This window comes from Camelina sativa, chromosome 15, assembly GCF_000633955.1.
Source record: "Camelina sativa cultivar DH55 chromosome 15, Cs, whole genome shotgun sequence".
Classification (NCBI taxonomy): domain Eukaryota; kingdom Viridiplantae; phylum Streptophyta; class Magnoliopsida; order Brassicales; family Brassicaceae; genus Camelina; species Camelina sativa.
The window spans coordinates 25,267,888-25,290,516 of NC_025699.1; the positions used below are offsets into that span (position 1 = coordinate 25,267,888).

Consider the following 22,629-nt stretch of genomic DNA (forward strand, 5'->3'; position numbering starts at 1 on the left):
AGTACTCGGCAACTCCCTCGAGTCTCGACACATTTTCTCGACCAACTTTCCTCGACCTTCTCGTCTTGGTAAATTTTTAGGGTCTCGACCGTGCATCCGGTACTTCGGTCTTGCCTCGGCCATTCTTCGACTCACAATTATTTCTCCGGACTTCCTTGGGCCATTCACCTTTATTTCCCTTCTTCTTATTTCTTAGGTCTTTTCCGTCCCATTTCTCCGATCTTTCATTTTAAGATTTCTACTCCTGGTGAGGGTCACTACATTCTCCCCCCCCTTATAAGAATTCGTCCCCGAATTCTCACGCCTTCTCCTTCTCTTGGTGGTGTTACTACTTCTTAACAAAGGTACCACTATCTTGTGATTGCCATCACCTTCTTATTTTCACTGAAACCTCCTTTGCTTGGCTATCTCCTCTCCAACATCTTATACCATGCCTATACACCGTTTCACTTAAGCACTCGGATCCGATGCTTATGCTTCTTGGANTTAAGTTAATCCTCCCACTATCTCCTTAATCTCCTTAATTTTTTAATCCGTCCACTAACTCCACCTTAAATAAAAGAATCTTCCCACTTTCCTTACTTCTCATTGGTCAGAATCTTGAGAAAAAGAATTTTCTCCCCAAATACTCGATCCTTCGTCCGGCACCTTCGACTACGCGTCTCGGACATCTCGACACTCTTTCTCGGGTCATCGGCAAAATTTCTCGGGCTCTCGACAATTTTCTCGGGTACTCGGCATCTCCCTCGAGTCTCGACAATTTTCTCGAGTACTCGGCATCTCCCTTGAGTCTCGACAATTTTCTCGAGTACTCGGCATCTCCCTCGAGTCTCGAAAATTTTCTCGAGTACTCGGCAACTCCCTCGAGTCTCGACACATTTTCTCGACCAACTTTCCTCGACCTTCTCGTCTTGGTAAATTTTTAGGGTCTCGACCGTGCATCCGGTACTTCGGTCTTGCCTCGGCCATTCTTCGACTCACAATTATTTCTCCGGACTTCCTTGGGCCATTCACCTTTATTTCCCTTCTTCTTATTTCTTAGGTCTTTTCCGTCCCATTTCTCCGATCTTTCATTTTAAGATTTCTACTCCTGGTGAGGGTCACTACATTCTCCCCCCCCTTATAAGAATTCGTCCCCGAATTCTCACGCCTTCTCCTTCTCTTGGTGGTGTTACTACTTCTTAACAAAGGTACCACTATCTTGTGATTGCCATCACCTTCTTATTTTCACTGAAACCTCCTTTGCTTGGCTATCTCCTCTCCAACATCTTATACCATGCCTATACACCGTTTCACTTAAGCACTCGGATCCGATGCTTATGCTTCTTGGAAAACTTCTTCATCTCCAACATATACTTGGCTCCTCTTGAATCCTTATGTTCTTTAAACACTAAGGATTTTATCGCGATGCACCATGGCTTATTTGCTACTTTAACTTCTTAGCTCAATGCTTCTCTTTCTTCAGCTTGTTCCTGACTCTTTTCTTTTCTCCTTCAATTTATAGCTTGATTCCTTCCAATGTCTCGATACATTTACCGTACAACTTCTTATTCTTCCCAACACATTATTTGCTGCTTTTTGCTGCGTTTTGCCCCTCTGGCTCTTCCCATCTCTTTTCCAACAATCTTCTTTCTCCAATTCATTTAACCTTGCCTTCCTTAAGGTTTTAACTTCTCCAATCTCCTGAGCCTCACGCTCCTTTGGATTCCAACTCCTCTAATTCCTTTAGCTTCACGCTCCTTGGGATTTCAACTTTCCAATTTCTTTAGCTTCACGCCCAATTTTATTTTGCACTCCCCATAACCTCTTCCCATCTTACTTTGAATTCCACCTCAAACTTCTTCCTCGATTCTCATACTCTGAAGTTTGGCTTGATATCTTTGCCCATATCTTGCCCCTTAGCATAGAAATGTTGTTTCTTTTGCCGCCGATTATTTTCTTGCACCCTCTTTGTCTATTCATAAACTGTTCTTCTTTCACGTATTATCTTCTTGCATCCTTTTTGTCCTACTCCTGGACCATGCACTAATTTCTTGCACTTTTCTGGTCATATATATTTTTTGACCTCTTTAATTTCGCCATTGTCAATTGATTTGCACTAGTCTTTCCTCCTTGACTTTCTTTGCCTTCGACTGAACCTTCCTCATCATTTCTTTTCTTTTCTCTTCTCCATCTTTCAATAAGCGACTCAAACTGGCTGTTCTGGCCAGGTCGAACTCTCTCCTGCTCTTTCTTGAGCTTCATCTCTTTTGTCTGATCGTGCTTAGTGGTGTCTTACGTGAATCCTCATCGATCGCGTGCAAGTTAATCATGCAAATACTTATGCAATATATTAACTATGCAAACCTATAAAACTCAAGCAACAATCAAAGCAAGTGATAAAGCAAGCAAGGATTAGCATAAGTTTTATATAGCACAACACCACAACCACGGCTAGAGAACATAAGGTACTTTTTACAAACCGATTGAAAAAGCTACACAAGTTCTACACCATCCTAGCCGAAAATACTAAGGGTTCGGATCCTAGACAACAACAACAAGGTTAAGTCTAGATACCAAAAAGAAATCATCCAACCCTTTACACTTACACCCCAAAAAAAAACTTCCCTTACACCCCAGTATCCTACTGGTTTCTGAGCCTAGTACACGCCTCGTACGTGCACACCCACTCCCTATCTGGCTCATCAGGTGGCGGTCCGGCGGGAGATTCGGTTGAGGTAGAGGCAGCAGACATCGAGGTTCCAGCTTGATTTGTCGGGCTTACTTCAACTCTGTCGATCCGGCCTAACGGGTTCTCTCCCGTCACTTCCCTTCGACTGTTTGGGCTCATTCTCTCTCGCACCATCCGATATGGACATTCATGAACATAATGTCCTCTGCCACCACACACGGTGCATACCATATACTCCGGGTCCAGAAAATGCTGAGGTCTCGTCCTCCAGCAATGATTGTTCGGATGTCCCGGTTCTCCACACGCCTCGCATCTCCTCCAATATCTCATGCGATCCGGGTTTGGGCAGCGATAGGCGAAATGCCCTCGCTCTCCGCACCATTCGCAATCCTCCTTCAATGGGTCACACATGCGTCTCAACGCCGGTCTCCAACAATGTTTTGTCCAATGCCCGATGCCCTCACACAACTCGCAATAGGGCGTATTTCTCATGTAAACTTGATTCGGGTAAACCACCCTCTTCCTGGTAGTGGCTCGCACTCTCAGCCTGCCTCTTAGTTGGAACGTTATGGAGTGCATCTCCAACTCCCCTTTCGCCTGCAACTCTTGGTAATACTCCCTTGTTCTCTTCAAACTCGAACTACTTTCTCCAATCTCCATCCTTAGTTGTTCTCGGTTCTGCCTTCTCAGCTCGTAGCTCTTAGCAAGCATCTCCAAATCCACGTCAATTGGTTCCTCTTCTTGCTCCTCCTCTTGCCCCGGCAACACCATCTGCAATGGCACGGCTCTGATGGGACTATTGCGCCTTAGCACAATCTGATTTGGCTCCCCTCGGTCCGGCACAATTTGGTTTGGCATTAAGAGGTCCGGTTCCTCTCGGTCTCTCGCAGCTTGACTTGATTCCCCTCGTTCCGTACTGACCTTAACTTCTCGGTCTCGGTCTCTCCTTGGTTCCACTATAAAAGTCGGAATCCCCTCATCATCACTCGACACAAGGTCGATCACCTCTAACTCCTTGGTCGGCTTCTCAGTCTTAGAGTTTCTATCCATTGGATTCTTTTCTCCATCGGCTTCCGGTACAATGACTTCCCCGTCATTCTCATTTACTCGCTCTGGTGAGCGCATCCCATCTAGCATAAGTACAATCCCCGCAACCGTCTCGGGTCTCTCTTCTGCAGGTCGCTCTTCACTAATGTCTCCGGTTTCGGGCACCACACCCGCACCACTAGCATTGCCTCCTTCCTCCGGCACATACACGTCTGTCAAGAAATTTAGGATTTTATCAACCGCCTCCGGATACTCTCTCATATAATTCTCGGGACTGATATCATCGCCCTGGTCCTCCACAAGATCCAATAGCAATTTCTGTAGCCTATCGGCTAACTCCACTTCCGCCTCTCCGTGATCTCCAACAGGAAGAGTTTCAAACTTGCCTTGCGCGTCCATTCGAACTTGAAGACGGCTCGGCTCCCCAATCTCCAACACAATAGTTCGATCATCTCGATCAACTTCCACCTCCTCCGTTTCATCTAAACACTTGGACGGATCGGTCTCGATCGACCAGTTGGTGTCGTCCGCGTCAAACACCCCGTCCTCATTCCAGTCATTCGAATCACTCGGCTCTCGACTGGTTTCTGATTCCGTCGACAAATACCCATTGTGATGCCCACAATCCTCATGTCTCGGCCCCTCATCCCCTGAACCATCCCCGCAACCTGAATCACCTGAATACATCTAAAACCCACAAGAAACAAGGTTAGATGCTTAAATCATTCTAAGGTTCAACTTAGACTAGACAAGCAAACGGTCCGGATAAAATTCCATGCTCTTGCGTCACATTACTCGATAAAACATTGAAATGCACAAGTGCTCGCGGGTTCGAAAACACCGCTCTGATACCACCATTGTAACGCCCCCGAACCGCTCTATGACCACAAAGGTCATCGGGCAGCCATGAGACGCCACTTGCAGAGCTGCACCGAGGTGATCCGGCCGAGGGACGGAAGCTGCAGACTTCCCGACCGGTCCTCCCTAGCACAATCCCACCCGCTACCGAGGTTACTTAGGCTTTTCAACCCTCGCGGCCTGGTGCGTTGTGTTGGCCCGGACAAGGCCGAGTATCATTTGCAACTTGTCATGCTTTCATGAAAACTGAATATATCACTTTAATAAAATATTTCCTCGAAAATAAATCATCAAAGTAATATATATAGATAGTCGGAAAACTTTACTCTTTGTCGTTTAAGAAAATATAGGGTTTTACAAGAAACACAAGAAAACCCTATCCGGTACCCTAACGTTTGCTCCGGCTCTAGACTCACTTAGGCTTCCCTGCAAGGCCAAAACGAAGAGTCATGAGTAATCTAGGATTACTCAGTGAGTCTGGGTACCCCCTTCTATCCTAAACAGGATACTACTCTTCCCAAGCCGACTACCCCGGCAACCAAAGAAAGCTAGCAAGCCACAAAGGTAGCAATAACATCAAAGCAACACAGCTGGAAGATTTAGCGGAAGCAAAACAAACCACAACCAAGCGAGGCAGATTTGATCACTACGAACCAACTCGGGAGATCTCGACTCGCTACTCACCATGCAAGACGACTAAAGAACACTTTAGACTCTTACTTAGACCCACTTGCTAAGACATCTAGTATACTTGAAATACCGTAGACTCTTAGACCACACGCAACACGCAACACGCAACATGCAAAGACGACTAGACATAAACAAGGAACACTTGAATACTCTAGACTCTTTACACCTAGGGCCCTTTGATACTCTGTTCCATTCCAACACCTGCTCCATGCCGAGACCACACAGGTCACCAGCATGAGCCCACACACACTCAAGCCACATCGTCATGCAGCAGTCACGCCGGTAGCTAGCCAGCCGTGACAGTATCCCCGCGCGAGTGGTCTTCGGGAACTCACGCGTGACACCAATAATTGGAACAGCGGATCGATACCTTACTAGCTAAGACTCAAGAAACGAATTCAAGAGACTAAGCTACCACCACACACACATCATCCTCAATTCAAGCCGTGATATACCAAGCACACCAGCTTTATATCACGCAAGAAAAACTAACATAGAATAATCAACAAGAAGCAAGAAAGTAAATCAAGCAACTTTAAGATTATTCTACATGCATGCACCCTTCATGCTTAAACCATTCAAACCCACTTCTCGCATGTAGAGTCAGTCGCTTTAACCACTTACATCCCTTATATCCAACTCACGCATGCGATCACTTCTCCTCTTGATCACCTCAATCCACAACCAACTCCTTGACACCAACGCCTCCCCTTCGATCTCTCTCTCGATCGTTCTCGACCTCTTTCTCAACAATCACTTCGACACAATGTCGATGATTTCTTTCTCTCTCGATGATCTCTTCTTATTTCTCTCTCGAAATAACTTAAGAGCTTTTGAGTGTTTTTGTGCTAAACACCCAAATGAAATCGTTTGCCTTGTATTTATAGGCAAAATTTTGAGGCTTCCTCCTCAATGCCCTTCGACAAGTGTCATCTACACCCCTTGCATGTGCTGCGTGAATCCCACCTCTAATGGGAGTTCGCCATTAATCCGCTAATCCCCCTTGTATTAGTGCATGAAAACTCCTCCATTAGTGCATGTAAAGCTTCTTATTAGTGCATGTCACTTAATCAAGGCTTAATCTTAGCTCTCAGCCAGTAGGACTCTNCCTTAATCTCCTTAATTTTTTAATCCGTCCACTAACTCCACCTTAAATAAAAGAATCTTCCCACTTTCCTTACTTCTCATTGGTCAGAATCTTGAGAAAAAGAATTTTCTCCCCAAATACTCGATCCTTCGTCCGGCACCTTCGACTACGCGTCTCGGACATCTCGACACTCTTTCTCGGGTCATCGGCAAAATTTCTCGGGCTCTCGACAATTTTCTCGGGTACTCGGCATCTCCCTCGAGTCTCGACAATTTTCTCGAGTACTCAGCATCTCCCTCGAGTCTCGACAATTTTCTCGAGTACTCGGCATCTCCCTCGAGTCTCGACAATTTTCTCGAGTACTCGGCATCTCCCTTGAGTCTCGACAATTTTCTCGAGTACTCGGCATCTCCCTCGAGTCTCGAAAATTTTCTCGAGTACTCGGCAACTCCCTCGAGTCTCGACACATTTTCTCGACCAACTTTCCTCGACCTTCTCGTCTTGGTAAATTTTTAGGGTCTCGACCGTGCGTCCGGTACTTCGGTCCTGGCTCGGCCATTCTTCGACTCACAATTATTTCTCCGGACTTCCTTGGGCCATTCACCTTTATTTCCCTTCTTCTTCTTTCTTAGGTCTTTTCCGTCCCATTTCTCCGATCTTTCATTTTAAGATTTCTACTCCTGGTGAGGGTCACTACACACATCCCTGGACATTATTGAACTGATCTAGCGGCAATGAGTTGAAAATCACCGACAAGGCTTGTGAGTTGTGCTTAGCCTCAACCTTTTCTCTTGCAGTTCACTGCTTCCGAGGTTTAAGCATCAATTCACCTTTGTCATCTTTCACCGTCGGTTCGGTCCAGCCATCTTCAACAGCAACCTAGGCTTCCATGTTGATACCTTGAATAGCCTGTTTGACCGACACCTTCCAATGCCCATAATGCTCTGGATCCAGTTTTAGAACTTTTGATATTGCAACATAAGCTTGTGGTTTCTCCATACCTCTTGTCAAAAGATCTCACTTGTTGAAAAGACAAAACAGACTTTTATCAGGTGTCCGCTCTGCTACCAATTGAAAAGGTATAGAGGGTTAACACCACAATCTTCTACTTGGAAAACGCCAAGCAAGCACTTTTCTATTTATTCTTATCAAACACGTAAATGATTACAAGAATAAATCTAAGCACTTTTCTCTTTTCTATCTAACTCTTACCAGTATAGATCTAAGAGAATATCCCAACACTCATCTTCTTAGCTTTCTTTGTTCAGCTTTGAAGTTACAATCTCTCACAAAAGGTTTCTCAAAATGTTAAGAAAAAACCTACAACTCAACTCTCTCGGTCTATTATATCAGACCTTACACAATCCTAACTAAAAGATCTTGAAATCTTCATTTATGGCAATTTCTTGTTAGCCAAGGTCACGCCTTCCTTAATCCTCGAGAAGGATATTCTCCAAATATCTTCTCTTCTGATTCTGCTTTATCCCTATTTCAGACACACACCAACTTGACATGTCAGCTGTGCTTCCTTGTCTTTCTTCACTCGTTTGTCCTTTGATGCAGAGTCATGTGTCCTCGCAGCTCCTTGTTCCACAACAGCCCGTTGTGATAACTGCATACTCAGTGGGGACGGTAGAGTAGATCTGAGACAGCAAGGTTTGTGGGAGGAGATGAGGCCATTAGGGTATCGAGGGATATGTTTGGGGGAATTTTTTTTTTAAGTTATGTTTTATGCTTTATAATACAGAAAATAAGGTTTTTGGCACTTAAATTTTTTAGACCTGAAACATGACGCTTAAATCTAATTTTTTCTCTAATATTTAGTGGAATATATGATTATAGCTTTCCTTTGGGTAATTTATCTACTTTAGTATTGTTTTAGTGCTATTATATAGTAATTAAAATTAAAATTTGTCAGCGGAAAATGAGCTATTTTTTCATGGTATGAATGTGGATATTTCTTGTAGTGAGCTTGTCTGCAACACTTCACAGTCACTAATTTTGATGAAATTGCTATATCATATACCTTGTATTTGTTATTGTAATTGCTTCTCTCACATAGACTTGGTCGCTACAAATGCGGTGAAAGTGCAGAAAATACGACAAAAGTCACTATTTCGGATCTGAAAACACACAAGATAAACGAAATTTTGGTTATGTGTATAATACCTTAGAATCAGTTTACTAGCTATTACAAATTTACTACTACCTATTACAGTAGTAACAAAAATAATGTTCTAAAAGTTATACTTTTATAATAATGTTCTTATAATATTTACATGATATTGTTCGTGTGTATTAGAAATGTATCATTTTATATATTAACCAGGTAGAAACAAAGTATTTATGTGGTAAACAGAAAATATTGTTTCATGTATTTGAGGATTTGGTTTTCTTACTTAATATAGCTAGTTATATATATGCACAGGAAGTTGATAGTCTACCAAAGATTTACTATGCTCATTTCCACGGAAAATTAATAGCCTTAACAAAAAAATTATGATAAAATTTTACGTGTCAATGAGCCGAAAAAATTTAATATACGTTAAAATAAAGATTTGAAAGTATATTTTATTTATTTGAGATATATTTTAACAAAAAAAAGATTTATAAAGATATTACCAATTTACAAACAATAAGTTCCCCATTCGAATAGTTGTTCGCGAGTAAATCTACGACCCGCGCGAGCCGAGTGGCGTAGATGCACAAGAGTACATAAAATAAGTAAATAATTATAATTTTGTTAAGCTTTTTCTAATGGTGAATGATTTAAACCATGTTCGTCTACAAGTCGCAACAAGGACAGAGGAGAACGGTCAAAAAAAAAAAAAATTGTTGCTTATTATTTTATTTTCTTTTGTGGAAAACCACATATTGCATTTAATTTCCAACCGGTATGGTTGTTGCCGGTTCGGTGGCTACATAATTACATGCGAGAGAGAGAGAAAAGGGTAACTGAATACAAACACACATATATAGAAGCTAAAGCATTTTTTGCAATTTAATCGGCTTTTCAGTTGTTTTCTCGCGGAACAAACTTGAACCAAATCTCCTAATTTTAGAGCTCTGATTTTGTTGCTTTTATCAGCGCTTGTGAATCTAAAGAAAATGTAATTTTTCTGGTATCCCAAATCTGAGGCATGTTGCACACGAGGGAAGAAGCGACATGTAGAGTGGTGTCCTGTTTGTGGATCTCCGAGTTAGTAATCGGATCCATAAAGATCCAGCAGAGACCCGCCATCAAAGAATGCTCTTTCCAAGCGACATCAGCGAAGCACTGGATCGTATCTGCATTCACTTTTCTTTGTAGCTTCCCGATCTGGTGGTTTGTGCTACTAGGGGTTTAGATTTGGGCTGAATGCCATTCTCTAGCTTGGACAGTCGCTTGGGATATCGCATCCGGTGCAAAGGCGGTCATCTTCTCAAAAATGAGCTTGTTTCAATGTTTCCAAATGATACACAAGATCCATACGTCGAGAGATCCATCAATAATACCTGTTGGGGATAAGCACTGATACTTTCCAATTGTTTCAATTCCCATTCTTAGGTTTGATATCCATGTTGGATCTATCTGCGTTTTGTATGGTGCATGAGCAGACACTTGTTGGATAGTCCCTCATTTTGAAAGAACAGGTGGACACTCTCTTATTTTGGAAACTCAATCGACTTTTTTTTCAGGATGTTTGATTATGGATAATATTATTATTACACAGGAATTGATTCATGTGCTAAATACTAATCGGCAGTATAAATCGGATCTCCTTGCTTTTAAAACAGATATGAGCAAAGCTTATGATTGTGTAGAATGATCATTTTTGGAAGTCGTCCTGAGCAGGATGGGCCTTGATGGTAAATGGATTTCATGGATTATGTGGTGTGTCAGTCCTGTCTCTTACCAAGTACTTCTAAATGGTTAGTCTCGGGGTTATATTCTTCCAGAACATGGTTTGCGATAAGGAGATCTCCTCTCTCCGTATTTGTTTATTTTTTTACGGAGGTTTTAATTACTAATATTAAAAAGGCTGAGAGGGAGGAAAAAGTTACGGGTGTGAAGTTTGCTCGGGATTGTCCCTCGATTTTTCATTTGTTATTTGCGGATGATAGTCTCTCTTTTTTTGTAAAGAAGAGGAGGCTGAGTGTGAGACAGTTATAGATAACGTTGGTAATTATGGTAAAGCTTTGGGACAAGAGGTGAATCTAGCGAAATCATCTATCCTGTTTGGGAAGAAAGTACCAAACCAAGTTAGAGAGCAGCTTAAAACTGTAATTGGTATTTCTAAAGAAGGGGGCATGGACTCCTATTTGGACATCCTGAAAGTCTTGAGGGTTCTCACAATAAGATTTTCAGCTATGTTCATGATAGGTTGAATAATCGGGTGAATGGTTGGTCAGAAAAATACTTATCTAAGGGAGGAAAATAATTTTTGATTAAATCAGTTGCTTTGGCTCTCCCAATACATTTATTGTCCTGTTTTAAACTTCCACCAGATTAGACGTCTAAGTTAACAAGTGAAATATCAAACTTTTGGTGGAGTTTTAGTGATAAGGACCGGGGATTACACTGGGTGGCTTGGGATAAGTCGTGTACAGAAAAAAGTAAAGGTGGTTTGGAGTTTTGATCTCTGGATAAATTCAATGATGCGATGCTTGCTAAACAATATTGGCATCTGATTCAATACTCAAATTCTTTATTTATCAGGCTGCTGCAAGGGCGGTACTTTAGGAACATGCATCTTTTAATGGCTAAAAAACCATATTCACCATCTTTTGGTCGGAAGAGCATTTATTCCACTAAAGGATTAGTAGAACGTGTTACAAGGTGGATGGTGGGATCGGGTTGTAATATTTCGTTTTTGCGAGACCCTTGGATTCCTGATCATCACCCCGACCAGCAAATGGTAGGGGTAGACTTTTGCCTCCAATAAATCCGGTCATTAAGGAGTGGCATTAACCTATTCTTTAGGTGTTCATGGATCCGGAAGATATTCTGCTTATACAAAGTAGGGCTATAAGCAAGACTTTTAAGCTTGATCGATTGATTTGGCATTATTCAAGATCAAGGAGATATTCAGTGAAATCAGGATATGGGTTGGCAAGGGAGCTGTTGGTAGAGGTCGAGTGTGGCCCAACATGTACGGCTTTAAGAGCCCATGCATGAAAACTCCAAGTTCCACCTAAGCGTTTCTTCTAGCAAATTGCATCTGGTTCTCTTCCAGTGACAGATCGTTTAGCTCACTGAGGTGTTCAGTGTGACACCTGGTGTAAAAGATGTGATTCAGCGAGTGAGACAATTAACCATGCTCTTTTTGAGTGCCCACGCTCGCGTCAAATTTGGGACTTGTCTTCGATCCAGGTTTTACGAAGGGTTTTTTTATGAGTTAGTGTATTTGAATTTGGATTGTATCTACTGGAGAGGAATTTCTCCTTCATGAGATCCAGATTCCCGTCATCAGTTACCATGGATAATATGGTCGCTATGGAAGGATAGGAATAAGAAGGATTTCTAAGGCACGCAGTTGGATCCGATTGACGTAATTAGTCAGGCTGTAAGTGAAAAATTATTATTAGAGGAGGTGCAGTCTCAGCCAGAGACTTTTTCAGGTCCCTTAAATTCATTGAACTTCTTGGTTCCTGCGGTGAGCGAGGGTCAAGGTACCCGTTGTCAAGTAGATGGATTTTGGAAGGTTTTTGAGCCCAATTTAGGTTTGGGTTGGTGGTGCTGTTATGGTGAAGCTCAGATTTATTGTTGGGAGCTCAATGTCTATGACAAAGTCCTTCCCCGCTTCATTTAGAGTTAGAAGCTCTGCTTTGGACCATGGAGAGTACTATTGCCACTGGAGTCGTCTGCCAGAACTTTTAAACGGATACTGCAGAACTAATCACGATGATTCAAGCCCAAGAAGACTGGCTCCCGTTCTCTACTCCTCTAGATGACTTTCATCATCTCTGGGCTTCCTTACCTTTGAAACGACACTTGGATTCCCTATCCTCACACAAGATCCACAGGAAACGATCTCACCGGAACCCCATAATTCCAATGAGACAACCGGCGTAGAAATCTCTCCTTACAAAAACTCCCACAAACACACCAAATTTAAGCCAAATCGGACTTTGTTTCATCCTATAAACGTTGCTCTGAAGTAGCCATCTCGAACCAGTCCACGCAGCCCATCTGCAAGTGTTGGTGTCGAACGAAACCAACCAAGACATCGCGATCCAAGCCTCCCTTAAAGCTCCTTCTCACCGTAAAACCGTAATCCTTCACAACCATCTATTCACTAATCAATTAAACATTAAACAACACAACTTAACTGGATAATAGCCATGAGAGAGCCTCCTTGTCTATCCCAATCCACCACCAAGCTCCCATCCTTCCCCTCACACATGGAGAAGATGGAATTCCCTTATCCTCCTCTAGCATCCTTGATGCACGACAAAGAAGAAGCTCCCCTCAAGCCCACTAATTTATCTCCTCTTCTCCCTCACACCAAGACCTCCTTCCTTTTTCTGTCCATTGTCAAACCATCCCCTTTCTCCTCCCTTCAAAGAGAGAATCCACAACTCTCTTCTCTCCTTTTAGGACAGGAGACGGCTCCCCTTCACTTGGCGTCGAGATACCACTTGTATACTCGAACCCCTAGGGTTTTTTAAACCATACCACATCAAACCGATGATTAAAACTTAACTGTTGGACTTAGGAAATTGTTGGTGTTGACCGACAACCCTCTGGTGTTGCTCGACATCCACCCCCAAAAATCCAATTTTTTGGTTCACGGGGGTTACAATTTCTTCTCTTTATCCAAGTTTTCTCACTCCTTGAATCTGAAGGCGGATTGTCTAGCTCGGTCGTTCAGATCGTTAATTTCTGAAATTTCTTTGTAAACTCATTTCCTCCGGTTTGGGCTACCAAACGTGGAGTCGTATTCTAATTAATATTTGATTGACAATAAAAAAAGAACAGGTGGACACTCGTTTCCTCATGACCGCAAAAGGGGGAAACTACCTCCGGGTTTATTTCTCTCCCTTTAAAATTCTAACCCGTGGGGAGAGCATTTCTCATAGCTTTCCAGAGGAAGAAATATATCCTCGGTAGGCATTTGACATTCCAGATTTCTTTTCCCCACTTTAAATCATCTGTTTGGTTTGCTTGATGCATTTTTTCCATTGTTTGTATAATTGCATATTGATATCCGGATTTGGTAGAGTACTTTCCATAGGGAGTAGGAAGCCAGACATAAGATCCTCTACTCCAAACTTGCTAGGTTTAAGGATCAATATTTGTTTCTCGTATTAGGGCAGCATTTCTTGGATCTTCTCTTCATCCTATTGTGCAGTATTGGGTCGTATAAGCTTAGACACCCTCATGTCTTGACAGTTAGCTGGGGCTTGTCCCATTGGTGTGGTTGATTATACAAGAGATAAACATGGTTCATTACCCATGTATTGGCTCCAGAGCCTATAACTTTCCCATTTGTACCTTTAAGAAATCCCGACCTATGCTTATTCCTCGCCAGCCATGGGATGTTGAAGAAGGCACCATATACTCTAGAAATGAATTGTGTTGGCAGTATTTCCCCAGTAGATAGGTTGGTTTGGCGAGGATTCTCCAGCATATCTTGGCCAGGAGTGCATCATTAAAGGTAGCTACATCTCTGAAGCCTAATCCTCCTTTCCTTTTAGATTTTTGTCATTTTATTCCAAGAGATCCAATACATCTTCCTCTTACCAGTTGCTGAGTCCCACTAGAAGCGAGTCAAGACAGATTGTATTCTTTTGCAAAGTGATCCTGGCAGTTTGAAACAAGACATCGTGTGGGTTGGCATTGCAGATAACATTGGTTTAAGCATGGTGATTTTTCTAGCAGTGGAAAGGAACCTAGTGGACCAGCTTAGTGAGTGTTGCTTGATTTTGTCGATGATGCTGTTAAACATATCCTTTTTCTTTCTTCCAAAATATTCAGGTAAACCTAGGTATTTTCCTAGTCCTCCAACTTGTTGGATGCCTAGGATATGTTTCGCTAAGATTGTTGTGTTCTCTCCTATTTTGGCTGAGAAATTGACAGCCGAGTTGGCTTTGTTTATCATTTGGCCTAATATTTTTGTAGGATTTTCATTAATTCCTCACAACTTTGCTAATCAGATCGACAAAAAAATATTATATCATCTACAAAAAAGGAGATGGTTTACTCGGGGACCGGCTTTGGATACTTTATGTCTTTGCAGCCTAATCTCAAGTTTTCTACATAGACCAGATAATACTTCATTGAAGAGCATGAAAATGTGTGGTGACAGAGGGTCCCCTTTGCGAATTCCTCTCTGTGGGTTCACTTTTCCTTGGGTGGAGCCAGTTAGGAGATATGAATATGATACAAAGGTGATGCATATCATGATCCAGTTGACCCAATTTTGGTGGAACCCCATTCTCTCCATCACCAGCCTTGTGAAGTTCCATTATATGCAGTCGTACGCTTTACTCATGTCGGTTTTAACCGCGCTATAGCATCTCTTTTTTGCTCCAGAGTTATTGAGGTAATGTAGTACTTCATGTGTGATTAATACATTATTTGTGATTACCCTTTTTGGCACAAAAGATGACTAATTCTCTGAAATGATATGTTGCAGGAGAGGTTGCAGTCTCTTTGTTAATACCTTGGAGATGATCTTGTAGAACACAGTGCAGAGCGCTATGGGTCTGTAGTCTACCCTTTTCTGTGGACTTTGGATCTTGAGAATGAGCCTGACATGAGTTTGATTGGTATTTTCAAACATATTTCCTAAGATAAAGAATCTTTGCACTTCCATGATAATGTTGGGGCCTACCGTCTCCAAATTTGACAGGAAAAAGCTTGCTGAAAATCCATCTGGGCTAGGAGCTTTTTCTGCGTGAATTAAAAAATATGCTTTTTATATTTCATCTGGTGATGGTATTGAGATGAGAATTTGATTCATTTATGTTGAAATGGAGGGCTTAATGGCTTCTTCAATCTTGGCAGCTCTATCTTCTTCTCAAGAGGTGAACAGCTTCTCAAAATAATCAGTAATGACTCTACTTATTTGCTCTTCTTTGAATATAAGTGCTCCATTTTCATCTTAAATTACTAAAAACTTGTTTATTACATAGTTGCCCCTAGTGGTAGCATGAAAATACATGAGTTTTTACCTCCCAATGCTAACCACATTTGTTTACTTCTTTGCTTCCTCTTCCGTTTTGTATGCCTTCAGGAGACTCATATTTAGCTTGGAGATCAGCTCTGAGTTTGCCTTCTGACTGATCATAGCTTCTTCCAGTTTTGCTATGTATAGTTCTATCTCCTTTTGGCTATTTTGGTGTTTTTCTCTTGTCTATTGGATGATTTCACAGTGACATCTAGTAAGTTTTTCTTCCACTTTTTCAAGCTTATCTGTCATCCAAGCCTTATGGATCAGATCTTTAACCTCATCATTATCTTTTAGCCGCCTGTCGTACCTAAACACACCTTTTTTCTTTTTCTGTGATAGGTCAAAGTGTGTGAGGATGGGTCTGTGATCGGATCGTTCAAAGCGAAGATAGTCAGTTGGCTAGATGGGTAAGCTTCTGCCCAAGCTCTATTTGATATAGCTCTGTCTAAGCGACATAAAACTATGTCATCATTTTTTTTCCTCTCCATGAAAGGAAATTTCCTCAGTGCTAGAGATCATAGAGGCTCCATTAGACGTTTCTGTTTGAAGCGACAACCTCTCCTTTACAGATTTTTGTTTACTTGTGCCAGCTTGGTTTTATCCTTTTTGATGGTTTAGCTTTGCATTGGTTGATTTTTTTTGGGAGCCATTAGTTAGATTCCTTTTTTGGTTTTCTGCTCCTATTAGTTACAGTGTTGACTTGGTTGCAGATTTCGCTTTTGGGGGTCTTCCCCTTCCTCTCTTTGTGACTTTCTAAGGGGCTTGGAGATTTTGGTCACAGCCAATGGTTTTGAAGTCTCGGATTTCTGCAGTCGGAGAATGGTTCAGAATTCGTAAGTTTGTAAGAGTTGTGGTTGCATTTTGGATTATTCTATCTATTGTCGTGGCCATTAGATTCTTTGCTTCTCCTTGTATGACTCTTTGTTTTCTAGCTGCACATTCAATAGGATCATCAACTATTAAGTATTGGATTGTGACTTTTCTCAGTTCATTCATGACTTTTTCTTTTGAAGGTACACTTGGTGGAGGAGAGGTCAACTCATCATTGACCATCCTCTATCTTAACTCCACGCTTGGTGGAGGTGGTGGTGGAGTAGGGGGTTAGGGTTTATCCCCAATCTTTCTAATGGTGGCCGTCTGGGCCTTGAGAAGTCTTATGCTTCCAAGTGGTGATATGATGATGGAGTTATTTCTCTCTCCACTGCATCCTTGGGTTTTGTGATGTTCCATCCTCTCTAGGGTAATGATGGGAAGAGGAATATCCACGCTGTGAAGATCTGCCTTGGTAAAGATGGGATCTATAGGTTTGTCTCATGTGGCTTGAGCGAATGGTCACATTATTCTGGCCCTCCGACGAGTATGATCTTCAACTTAATTCATGATCTGACCATCCTTTTTGTGCTATGCAAGATCCGGATGGTTCTCTTTGGAAATCAGCACAAACTAGAGTAGTCTTGGGTGCCATGAAGTTGTCTTGGGGTGTGTAATAGTTTCTAGACACCTCTCGGGTATCTGATGCTTGAGATCGTGAAACGAACTGGGATTTCACTCTTTGCAGCTAGTTCTGGGTTGTTTTTCAATTCGTGGGTGAGCCTAAAGCAGTAAGCAATGATTCTTATGTTTTTGTAATCAAGGGTAATCAAAGCTTCATCTCCATTTGGGAATTACATTATTGTCTCCTTAACAATGGGGTTTAACCCTTATATCTTTCCTCTTATCTTTGCAGATACATTTGTTATCTCCATGTCTTCCATTTCTCTGAGTTCTTCATCAATAGCTTGCATCATTTTTGGTTCTCAGTAGTGCTTTGGGAGGCCTTGAACTTCAATATAGAAGGGAATAACAGACGGGAATGTGGCAAGAAACCACCGGCTCCCATATATGAAGTATCACTATCCAGTAATCATAATGGTATAGTCTGTTCTATAGAACTTTATGGATGTCCTCTTCATAGTCAAATCTGAACTAGATGCAGCCTCTTCCTAGATTTGCTTAAGTCGCTTTCCCTTGAGGTCCTATCGGTTAGCAAGGAAAGGGAATAGAGACCAGAGTCTTTGAGCAGAGGGGTTGGTTAGGCGGCCCATGAGTGTAAGAGAGTTCTCCTCAATCAGAGCTAAGGTATCTAATTCTGGGGCTCGGATTCTTCTATGAGGAGGAGGAGTGTTTCCAGCATCCACAACTTTTCCTTTGAGGTGGTAAGATATTCTTTTTTCCATGGTTCAGGGCTTAGGATGCACGGGTTAAGGATTCGGTAAATGCGCTGACTAGGCTTACGGTTGTGAACAGGTTACACATGTTTCAAAAGTTTTACAAAGGGTTACACAGTTTCATGGTTTTTCATTACCGAGGAGGGATAAAAGAAGAGAGAGAGACACATTCCGTACGGTGGATAGTTCACTCCTTCCGGGATGCAATACGGTGGGTAAAGAGCGGTAGACCAAGCTTGTTCCAGTGAATAGATCCTCGTCGGAGCTTGCTATAGTCCGCTGAGTTTTTTCACATGGGTTGATAGACCATTAGTTATTGCCGCTTTTAGTAGTTTGGAGTAGGTGAGATCTAATTTTTTGAAAGTGTGTTGCTACTTTAGTTGCCTTGGAAATTGGGCCTGGGAGAGAAGTCGTATACTTCTCTATGCCTCACCTTCTAGACGTTTTTGTTGCTTATTATTTAAGCAACAAAACTATAGAGACAAGAACTATAGAGACAAGACCCAAAAGCACAAAAAATTCTAAACTCCTTCCTCAAATGGTTGACAAAAACATGATGTTGTTCATCTATCTGAGCTTTAATCAAATTACCATTTAGTTTCATTGCCGCTTCTGCATCTTCAGGAGAGTTGAAGATTACATTGCATGCTCTTGTTTTTTCTCCCTTTAAGAAACTGACACTAAAGAAGAGAATAAAATTATTCAAACACATTCGAATTAGGTAATGCTTCACGTATTGCATGGGTTTGAAAATTAATATAATAAGTATTATTGAATAAATTAGTGACAGTTTGTCCTGTGGGAAGGTTGTTAAAGGGTGAGGACCATGGTTCGAGGAACGCCTGGCGTACCAATAACCTACTGATGGATTCGGATATCCACAGTGATGGGTTAGGATCGATGCCCTGCAGGGCCAGCTTGGGATCTGTTAGGACGACTAGCAGTGGGCTAGCATGGTCCACGGACGGTCCGTTAGGGCAGCTAGCGGGGGGCTAGTGGAGTCCGCGGGACGGGTTGTCATATAAAAATTCAATTGGTGGCAACTTGTCTTGTGGAAAGATTGTTAAAGGATGGGGACCAGGGTTCGAGGAACGCCTGCCACACCAATAACCTACTGGTGGATTTGGATGAATAGTTCTTGTCCACGGTGATGGGTTAGGATCGATGCCCTGCAGAGCCAGCTTGGGGTCCGTTGGGACGACTAGCGGGAGGCTATCTGGGTCTACGGACGGTCTGTTGGGGCAGCTAGCAGGGGGCTAGTGGGGTTCGTGGAACGGGTTTTCATATATTGAAATAGAAAAGAGAACTAAATAAAATATGTGGATTTTATTACATTAAAAATAATTTTTAAAATGTAACTACATATCATATTTTTATAGCACTAATCATTATTTATTTAATCGTAAAGATTTGTATCTCTCATTTGTATATTTTAATTATAATTTTTTTCAAAATAACTAAGTGAGATATGTGTAAGTTACACCAATGGCAAAATCTGTTGATATTATTGTCAAAAGATAACCCACTAATTAAATGGAATTAAAAGTTCATTGAAAACGACAGGTCAACATGAAATATCCATTAATCACATGTAAAATAAAGTTAGATTTAAAAATATTTCTCAATTAATATATAAGAAATGTTTTTAAAAGTTATATATTTTAATTATTATTAATTAACTTAATAAATATATATATTAAAGAAATTTTGCAATAAATATTTTATTAATATGAGTTCCCCCTTGATATCGCGAGAGCTCACCAGCTAGTTCTTTTAATAATTTTAATAGAATCTTTTCAACCTCCATTTTTGGTATTTATTTTTCAATTAAAAAGGTAATTAAGAAATTTTATAGTAAAAATACATGAAATAATTGAAAAGTTAAGTAACAGATGATAATGTGTTCCTATAGAAAACCCATCATCGTTCACATATAGAATTATTTTAGGGGTATTCAACTTGATATTTTAAGGGTTTGGTAGGATTTTAATATTTTAGAATTTTGAAAAATTTAGGAGATTTGATATTGTTTAGAGATTTTTGATTTAAAAACAAAAAAATAGAATGTGACTCTACGAGATTCTTTGGGTGATTTTAAAATCTTTTACAACACAAAAAAAAGAAAATTTTATGCCAAAATATTTTTGAAACTGCAGGAGATGAAGACCTAACTTTATCGCCACCACCACACAGTCTAAATCTGGTCAAGATGACCCATCTAATAACATATTTGATTGTTGAGATTTGAGTTCTTGATTAATTAAATCCAGCAATAAAAGAAAAAGAAACTTCAAGTGAGATGATGAACAGAGGAAGAAGGTAAGTGAAGAAGATGAGCAAAAGGAAGAAAAGGGTCAACGACACATGAAGAGAAGAAGGAAGAAATAAACAAGGAAGTTGGGCTTGGTCAACAAGGAAGTGATCCGACATTCAATATAGATTTTTTAGAGTAAAACGAGTTCTTGTTTGTTCACTCTAGAAAATAACAAAAACAGAGTAAACATAGAGAGAGAAAGAGAAGCAAACCTTTCTCTAGACAAGAACAAAAAACCAGCAACAGAAAGAATGAAAACAAATTGCAGTACTGAAAAACAAAATGAGCTGAGATAATCTAGTTGAGATTGAACCTTGAGATTCAAATTAAGAGGGAGAAGAGAGAGAGAGCTTACCAAACAGAGATGGTGGGGGTTTGATTCACAGGAAGAAATGAAGCTTCAGTTTCACCGGTGGAGAAGGTGGCTGCTGATCAGCAGAGATTAGAGCTGTCGTCGGAGTTGATCTTTTATTGACTCTTTTTATAATATGAAATCTTTTAAAATTCTACCTCAAAAGGTAAGACTTTGTTACTCATATTTGTCAACTAACAAACAAAAAAAAGTCTTGTAGAATCATTCAAAGTGGTATTTAAAAAAAAAATGTGATATTTTGAATAATACTAAATTTCAATTAAATTTTATAAATCCATGAGTGAATAACAAAAGATTTAGATTATTTAAATTGATTTTATATAAATTTCAAATTGAATAACATAAGATTTTAAATGACTTTTTAGAATCATTAATTGAATAAAAAATGATTTTAAAAATACTTTAGAATTTTCTAAATTATCAAGTTGAATACCTGCTCTTTGCGTATTGACAAAAAAAAAATGGACATAATATAAATTTTTAATAGGTTTTTAAATATGTGTAACAAAACTTAAACGTCATATAAAAAAAATGGAGATATTATTTTGGAAAGATCTGAGTATCACATTATCTCAGTAGTTTTCATCGGAGAATGTGAGCAAACAAGGTGGATGTTGATCAAACTCTCATTGGTTTTTTTCTTCCCAGTATCTTAACAAGTCTCATAACGGCCGAGTGTTACAAATTTTAATTGAGATTTAGTAAGAGATTCGTTTTATTTTTTTTTTGCTAAATGATCTTATAATAATAGAAACGTTCTTAAAGGGTTTTTCATATCATTTTTACAAAATGTTTTTCTAAAAAAACAGTGTACCTAATTTATAGACGTGATGGTGAATATGTGAGTGATATCAAGATAGTATTTTATTGTTTTGAAATGCCAAGAAATGGCAAATGCATGCAGGGGCGGATCTAGGTAGGGCATGTGTCCGACGCTCATTTATTAAAACAGTTCAAATGAGTGGTTTTACAATAATTTCACTTAATATATGAAAGTCTGTATGAAAGTCTCTCAATATATATTATTTTAGTAGTTTTAATATTCCCTCTATTTCATAATATAAGATGTTTTAAAGAATTTGTTTGTTTCATTATATAAGATGTTTTCAAGTTTCTATGCAACTTTTAGAATAGTTAAATACTTTCTATTATGCAGTATTGATTATAATTGGTTGAACTTTTTTAAAGTAGTCATTTCTTAATATGCGTAATTTACTCAAGATATCTTATATTTTGAAACGGAGGGAGTATAATATTATCATTTATTTAAAAATTAAATCATAAAAAGAAGTTTAGCCATTAATAATTTACCAGCGGTTGAGAATCGTTTCTAAAGATTTCTCAAATGATTATCGTTTCTCACATTTTCTCATTCTCTCTCCTCTTTTATTATTATTTACTGTTATTTAATTGATAAGAATCTTTCTGAGATATCACCAATGTTCATGGTCTTAGTTTAGGTTGCATAGAAACAGAAACAGATACGTGGAAGCAAAATGTTTCGAAAACAGAAAACGATTTTTTTCTAAAATTAGAAAATTGAAACGTTTTGGAAACATATGTATATATATATATATTTGTTTGAAGCCTTTTGATATAGTTTTATGTTTGGTGTTTTATTATATATATACAGATATATATAAATATTAAATAGTTGAATTAAAACTCTAATAATATCATATATCTATATCTATAATGAATTTTTATATTTTCAAGTTATTTATTTATTAAGCTTCAAACTAAAAAAAAATTTTCGTCGTGTTTCCAAAATGGAAATGAAGTTTCCATCGTGTTTCCAAAACGGAAATGAAGTTTCCATCGTGTTTCTAAATAAAAATTTATAAGAATTGTGTTTATGTGCCTCCTTGTTTCCGTGTTTCCACGAGTTTCCATTTCCGAAACGTTTCGGAAACAGAAAACGAACCTCAAAAAGAGTTTCCATACAACAAACTCTTAGTTCAATTGGAAAAAATCCCCCATATTATGTCATTGGTGAAGGGTTTGATACCTCTAATCTAGAATTGTTCTTAATTTTATTATTTTTCTCAAGTGTTTTTATTGTAAAAAAAAAGTCTTTAGTTAATTATGATTTGTGCCCCATATAATTTTTTACCATAATCCGCCACTCAATGCAGGTTGAGATGCATGGACTTTGTACAACAGAAAAAAAACCAATGTTTTGAAACCCAGACAGAATCGGCCGGTTGAATTGGCTAACTGGGTG

The 22,629-nt window shown here is 39.8% G+C and overlaps 1 long non-coding RNA gene across 4 annotated transcripts; it reads left to right on the plus strand.

Annotated features, from left to right (window-relative positions):
- LOC104747495 lies at positions 9,204-18,410 on the plus strand. Of its 4 annotated transcripts, none has more exons than XR_002035525.1 (7): positions 9,204-15,722; positions 15,851-15,918; positions 16,222-16,344; positions 16,525-17,146; positions 17,238-17,422; positions 17,498-17,706; positions 17,798-18,410. It is a non-coding gene; the product is annotated as an uncharacterized LOC104747495 (long non-coding RNA). The 4 variants fall into 4 exon arrangements; XR_002035524.1 differs by having other exon boundaries at positions 16,525-16,815; positions 16,922-17,146; positions 17,238-17,706; XR_761168.2 differs by having other exon boundaries at positions 17,238-17,706.